Source organism: Chiloscyllium plagiosum, unplaced genomic scaffold (assembly GCF_037043375.1).
Source record: "Chiloscyllium plagiosum isolate Xiang-an unplaced genomic scaffold, Cpla_swu_hap1 HiC_scaffold_27, whole genome shotgun sequence".
In the NCBI taxonomy this organism is placed as follows: Eukaryota; Metazoa; Chordata; class Chondrichthyes; order Orectolobiformes; family Hemiscylliidae; genus Chiloscyllium; species Chiloscyllium plagiosum.
In genome coordinates, this window is record NW_028270165.1 from 49,058,642 (window position 1) to 49,066,115 (window position 7,474).

General features: G+C 46.4%; 2 non-coding genes across 2 annotated transcripts; both read left to right on the forward strand.

Annotated features, from left to right (window-relative positions):
* Nucleotides 1-337: 337 nt before the first annotated feature.
* On the forward strand, nucleotides 338-411 carry trnan-guu (transfer RNA asparagine (anticodon GUU)). Its single transcript has one exon. It is a non-coding gene; the product is annotated as a tRNA-Asn (tRNA).
* A 6,497-nt stretch (nucleotides 412-6,908) lies between these two features.
* trnan-guu (transfer RNA asparagine (anticodon GUU)) lies at nucleotides 6,909-6,982 on the forward strand. Its single transcript has one exon. It is a non-coding gene; the product is annotated as a tRNA-Asn (tRNA).
* The last annotated feature ends 492 nt before the right edge of the window (nucleotides 6,983-7,474 follow it).

The following is a 7,474-nucleotide window of genomic DNA, read 5'->3' on the forward strand; positions in this document are numbered from 1 at the left end:
CCACTGCTCCAGTGTGTGTAATAACATTACTGCCCAAGCCACGTGCCAATTGGCACAGGGATAAGAAAATTAGGGAAGGAAACACGTCAACCTGTTCAATGATATCTCCAATCATTTCACTTCCTGTCCCATTCGTACTCCAGGGAGCTCAGCCTCTTTTAACGAAGGTTCTTTTTGAGAAGTTTAATCGGGCATTTTTGCACAAGTCAAGTTTAAAAAGCCGGGATGTCTCGCAAGACTGCGCGGAAGACAACAATTGTAATTCTCGGCGGGGAGGCTGAATTATGAATTCGCTAATAGCCTCACCTAAGCGATGGTGCAGCCCACGCCAACGCCTGTCTCTGTGGCGCAATTGGTCAGCGCGTTCGGCTGTTACCCGAACGGTTGGTGGTTCGAGCCCGCCCAGGGGCGGTGTGTTCGCTTTTCTTCCTTGGCTTCGAAGATGAACGCTTTTAATGGGGTCAGGAAAATGTTCCCCAAACGGAAATCCTCTCCACAAAGGGGTTTCTGAATTGAATTAATGTCTAACGTCAGGGACTGTGGATTCTGAGAAGCCGAGACAAAAAGAGAAACTCGGCAGTTTTGACAGTACCTGTCGGAGAAAACAGAATTCTGAAATGTTGTCTCTGATTCTCTTTCCACAGATGTTGCCTGACCTGCTGAGTTCCTCCTGCAATTTCTAGTTATGTTCTTAACGGAAAGTTCATTTCACCTTTTGGGATGAAACACATAGACTCGCCATGTGCAGATATTTAACCCTTTCGAATCACTGTGAAGTGATTGGATTCAAACAAACTCTGCGATGATTCACTCTTTCTCAGCTCCACAGGCAGACAGACCTGGGAAGTGAAGTTGTCAGTGTGGTTCTGTATTCGTGGGCCGACTGGTTAATGCGATGGACTTGAAATCCATTGCGGTTTCCCCACGCAGGTGTGAACCCTGCCGAGGACAAAATGAGAAATGTCGTCGAAAAGAAAGGGAGCTTGCTCCCCGGCTTCTTCTTTAAGATTCAAATCAGTGGAGGGGGAAAAGTATTTCACTCACATTGGGACTGGTGGGAATCTGCAACCCACTGCCTGTTCGGGTGGAACAAGCAGATACCCGCACAGCTTCGTTTGAGGCTGTGAGCAAAGTGTTTGGAAATGAGATTAGAACAGTGAGAGGCTTGAAATCGTGATCGAAATGAAGCAGGCACCTGAGGACAAGGGTGTTTCCTTTGCCAGTGAAAGATACTGCTTCACAAAGTTGGGCCAGTGGAAAGGAAGCAGTGACGATGATTGTCTTTGGTTGTTCACCTTATGAGTGTTCCCATTGCTGCGCATGCCCGTGTTCACGTCAGAACTCTGCAGCATGGTGGCGTCAGATACGCACAGGGCCGGGGCGCAATGGATGACGCATCTGACTCCACCTACCTGTTTGAAATGCAGCTCACAGTTTCTTCACACACCCCAATTAATCTTTCTCATTGTCCTGAAGCCGGCATACGGTTTGAATTCCCGATCTGCGGGCATGAGAATCTCGTCACTGTCTCGCGTCAGTCAATGACCTTGAGAACATCGGAGTCAAGTCACAGCGCTGTCAGATGAGGGGAAGCTGAAATAGCCCCACACGCTGCTCACGGGCACATTTTACTTTCCCCAACTCACCGCCTCAACCACTGCGGCTCCTGGGAGTGGAAAGGAAACAATCACCAAAACCAGTCTAAGCTTTGTGAATGTTCAGAAATTCAGCAAACGTTCATCCCTTCGGAGTTTCTATCTTGGGCTGACAGGGAAGGGTTTTGCCACTCTTTTGTAGGACATTGCAAGTGGATTTTTGCGGAAAAGCACCACAATGCAATCTGATTAATCAGGACCTGGATGTTTTCGGTCTTTGAATGTAAGTGTTGTGCTCCAGAACTTTGTTGTTCACAGTTTATAATACTTATCTTCCCAGTCCACTGTATCACTTGTAGAAAATGTTTAATTTGCGTCTTGTAATCCTTTCACTGTCTGCTAATGAGGATCGTGTTTCCGTGTTTTACCTAAATTATCTTGACCTTGCAGACCTCAAGCCTCAAGCTAATTTCACGAGAAAGCTTTTCCAGTTCAAAAGCCAACTGTTAATGATGGCTCTGTTTCTTGTCACGTATCCAATTTCAGATCGATGTTGTTAATGCCCCTTTTGTTCCTTCCGATCCAGGTTTTGCTCACAGGGCTTGAACAGAACTGTCACCAAATACATTTACCAATCTACGTTCATCCTATCGATTGTATTAGCATCATCAACACTTCTCATCACAATAACTCGAGAGACTTTCAGCACAATTTTCTGTGAACAGTTCTACATTAGCTTTGCTGAATGAACCCCAAATTTCTTGAAGTGGCTCCTTATTTTCGGCCCTGATTATTAATCTCTCTATGCAGGGGAATGGATCCTTCCCACCCGCTCTATCACTCATCAATGTGTGTAGTTCAGTTCGGTCTCCCATCAGCCTCCTCTGTCCTGATCACATCCAGGGGAACAGGATACGTTAGGACTATGGCGCGGACAGGACAAGTCCAATACTCACCTTTCCTGTTAGAACCATTCCATGAGAAATTTTACACCACAACTTTGGGCGTGCAGTTATGGCCGAACACTTAAGGTGTTGGCGTAGAGATCCTTTGGGGCTCCCCCGCCCAGGGTGGTAACCTGCTGACTATGCTTTCTTCGCTGGCGATTTTAAATGACTTCCTGTTGGTTGCATTATCGCTCAAACTTCACAAAACCCGTCTCAATAAAGTCCCGTTTTCTCATGTCTGGGAATTGATTGCCATGCAGGAACCTCGGGTTCTAAACAAACAACGTATCAGCCTCACAACGTCAGCTCTGTTTACCTTTCCACAGATTTTGCTCGACCTGTTGGCTTTCTGCAGTATTCTCTGTGTTTATTCGGCACAAATGCTGCTTTTCATTCAAGAACTTCAATCCCTGTCCTCTGGTAACTGACTCTGGTCAGTGGCAATTGATTCTTCTGATCATTAATCTGCCCATTCCCACCGCTTCTTCTCCCATCATTACCAACAGCCCCAGGAAATCTCCAGTTTACCTTGTTTGCTCCAAAGCGAACATTCCCAACCTTGGGAATGTCTCCCCAAAATGGAAATTCCTCATCCCTGGACATGACGCAAGGCGTACAATTGGGAAGAGATTTTGGCAAAATATTGTCAGTTAGGAAATGGAAAAATGTTCATGAAGCAAAACAGAAATCCCAGTCTCCAGCTTTGTGAATCTTTGGAAACTCTTTGGGAAGCGGATTTAGAGGAGAATGAAAGATGAACTGTCCGACTGAGTAGAGACAGTCCAGACACCGTCCCCTTGTTAAAGGGGCCGGGAGATTGACTCTGATGTTCTCGGGACATGAACTGATCTGAGACATTGAAAGAATTGTCGTTCCTGTACATCAAGAATTCAAACACCTTCTCGCCTCCGAGCCAATGAGAGAACTCAGGAACAGGCGAAACACGGAAAGGGTCGAAGGGCGACGGCCCCGGAGTAAGAAAGCTAGGTCCTCGTGACATGGATGTGTCTGCAGAGGGTGGGATCAGACTGTCCCCGGTGTCTCCACAATAAATGTCCCAGGCTTTATTATGGAAAAGTAAAACTGATAGACGACAATTGTAATTCTAGGCGGGGAGGCTGAATTATGAATTCTCTAATAGCCTGCCCGAAGCGATGGTGCAGCCAATGCCAGCGCCTGTCTCTGTGGCGCAATGGTCAGCGCGTTTAGCTATTAACCGAAAGCTTGGTGATTCGAGCCCACCCAGGGGCGGTGTGTTCACTTTTCTTCCTTGGCATCGAAGCTGAGTGCTTTTCATGGGGTCAGGAAAATGTTCCCCAAACGGAAATCCTCTCCACAAAGGGGTTTCTGAATTGAATTAATGCCTAACGTAAGGGACTGCGGATGCTGAGAAACCGAGACAAAAAGAGAAACTCGGCAGGTTTGACAGTACCTGTCGGAGAAAACAGAATTTTGAAATGTTGTCTATGATTCTCTTTCCACAGCTGTTGCCTGACCTGCTGAGTTCCTCCTGCAATTTCTAGTTTTGTTTTTAACGGAAATTTCATTTCACCTTTTGGGATGAAACACCTCGATTCGCCATGTGCAGATATTTAACCCTTTCGAATCACTGTGAAGTGATTGGATTCAAACAAACTCTGCGATGATTCACTCTTTCGCAGCTCCACAGGCAGACAGACCTGGGAAGTGAAGTTGTCAGTGTGGTTCTGTATTCGTGGGCCGAGTGGTTTATGCGATAGACTTGAAATCCATTGTGGTTTCCCCACGCAGGTGTGAACCCTGCCGAGGACAAAATGAGAAATGTCGTCGAAAAGAAAGGGAGCTTGCTCCCCGGCTTCTTCTTTAAGATTCAAATCAGTGGAGGGGGAAAACTATATAACACTCACATTGGGACTGGTGGGAATCTGCAACCCACTGCCTGTTCGGGTGGAACAGGCAGATACCCGCAGAGCTTCGTTTGAGGCTGTGAGCAAAGTGTTTGGAAATGAGATTAGAACAGTGAGAGGCTTGAAATCGTGATCGAAATGAAGCAGGTACCTGTGGACAAGGGTGTTTCCTTTACCAGTGAAAGATACTGCTTCACAAAGTTGGGCCTGTGGAAGGGAATCAATGACGGTGATTATCTTTGGCAGTTCACCTTGTGAAGGTTCCCATTGCTGCGCATGTCCGTGTTCACGTCAGAGCTCTGCAGCATGGTGGCGTTAGATACGCACAGGGCCGGGGCGCAATGGATGACGCATCTGACTCCACCTACCTGTTTGAAATGCAGCTCACAGCTTCTTCACACACCCCAATTAATCTTTCTCATTGTCCTGAAGCCGGCATACGGTTTGAATTCCCGATCTGCGGGAATGGGGATCTTTTCACTGTCTCACGTCAGTCAATGTCCCTGAGAACATCGGAGTCAATTCACAGCGCTGTCAGATGAGGGGAAGCTGAAATAGCCCCACACGCTGCTCACGGGCACATTTTACTTTCCCCAACTCACCGCCTCAATCACTGCGGCTCCTGGGAGTGGAAAGGAAACAATCACCAAAACCCAGTCTTAGCCTTGTGAATCTTCAGAAATTCAGCAAACGTTCATCCCTTCGGATTTTCTATCCTGGACTGAGAGGGTAGGGTTTTGTCACTCTTTTGTAGGACATTGCAAGTGGATGTTTTGCAGAAAAGCACCACAATGCAATCTGATTAATCAGGACCTGGATGTTTTCGGTCTTTGAATGTAAGTGTTCTGCTCCAGAACTTTGTTATTCACAGTTTATAATACTTATCTTCCCAGTCCCCTGTATCATTTATCAAAAATGTTTCAGTTGCGTCTTGTAATCCTTTCACTGTCTGCTAATGAGGATAGCGTTTCCGTGTTTTACCTAAATTATCTTGACGTTGCATCCTCAAGCCTCAAGCTAATTTCACGAGAAACCTTCTCCAGTTCAAAAGCCAACTGTTAATGATGGCTCTGTTTCTTGTCACGTATCCAATTTCAGATCGATGTTGTTAATGTCCCTTTTATTCCTTCAGATCTAGGTTTCGCTCACAGGGCTAGAACAGAACTGTCACCAAATACATTTACCAATCTACATTCATCCTACCGATTGTATTAGCATCATCAACACTTCTCATCAAAATAACTCGAGAGACTTTCATCACAATTTTCTGTGAACAGATCCACATTAGCTTTGCTGAATGAACCCCAAATTTCTTGAAGTGGCTCCTTATTTTCGGCCCTGATTATTAATGAGAATGGATCCTTCCCACCCGCTCTATCTCTCATCAATGTGTGTAGTTCAGTTCGATCTCCCAATCAGCCTCCTCTGTCCTGATCAAATCCAGGGGAACAGGGTACGTTGGGGCTATGGTGCGGACAGGACAAGCCCAGTACTCACCTTTCCTGTTAGAACCATTCCATGAGAAATTTTAGACCACAACTTTGGGCGTGTAGTTGTTGCCGAACACTTAAGGTGTTGGCGTAGAGATCCTTTGGAGCTCCCCCGCTCAAGGTGGTAACCTGCTGACTATGCTTTCTTCGCTGGCGATTTTAAATGACTTCCTGTTGGTTACATTATCGCTCAAACTTCACAAAACCCGTCTCAATAAAGTCCCGTTTTCTCATGTCTGGGAATTGATTGCCATGCAGGAACCTCGGGTTCTAAACAAACAACGTATCAGCCTCACAACGTCAGCTCTGTTTACCTTTCCACAGATGCTGCTCGACCTGTTGGCTTTCTGCAGTATTCTCTGTGTTTATTAGGCACAAGTGCTGCTTTTCATTCAAGAACTTCAATCCCTGTCCTCTGGTAACTGACTCTGGTCAGTGGCAATTGATTCTTCTGATCATTAATCTGCCCATTCCCATCGCTTCTTCTCCCATCATTACCAACAGCCCCAGGAAATCTCCAGTTAACCTTCTTTGCTCCGAAGCGAACATTCCCAAACTTGGGAATGTCTCCCCAAAATGGAAATTCCACATCCCTGGACATGACGCAAGGCGTACAATTGGGAAGAGATTTTGGCAAAATATTGTCAGTTAGGAAATGGAAAAATGTTCATGAAGCAAAACAGAAATCCCAGTCTCCAGCTTTGTGAATCTTTAGAAACTCTTTGGGAAGCGTATTTAGAGGTGAATGAAAGATGAACTGTCCGACTGAGTAGAAAGGCTCGAAGGGCGACGGCCCGGAATAAGAAAGCTAGTTCCTCCTGAGATGGATGTGTCTCCAGCCTGTCCCCGGTTTCTCCACAATAAATCTCCCAGGCTTTATTATGGAAAAGTAAAACTGATAGACGACAATTGTAATTCTCGGCGGGGAGGCTGAATTATGAATTCACTAATAGCCTCCCCTAAGCGATGGCGCAGGGCATGTCATTGCCTGTCTTTGTGGCGCAATTGGTCAGCGCGTTCGGCTGTTAACCGAAAGGTTGGTGGTTCGAGCCCACCCAGAGGCGATGAGCTTTTGGTTGCCTCTCTCTTTAACACGCCACCCTGTTCCCTGGCCAACATCTCTGTCTCAGGCATGCAGCAGTGTTCCAGCAAAGCTCAGCTCCAGATGGAAGACCAACGCCTCATTTTCCATTTGGAATCCTACAGCCCTCCAGTCTTCAATATCGAGTTCAATATTATTTGGACCCGAACACCCCCATGCTCTTGACCCCTACCACACCCACACGAGACCGTGTTATCACATCGTCTGCTGTTACACACGACTTATTGTTAGCCAGGAATAGTCTCCATGAACAGTTAGTCACCCTCCGACACAGATCGTTATTCACTCCTTTGTCCCTCCAATGTTCTCCCTCTGAACTGGTTGCAAAGAGAGCAATGTGGACTGATATCCCTGAGCTAGCTCTTTGTCCCATCTCCAGGAACAGGGTTCTCTCCACTGGCGGATAATTAAACCACTTTGTTGTTGCGTTGACGTGAGGAGATTGTGTAAATAT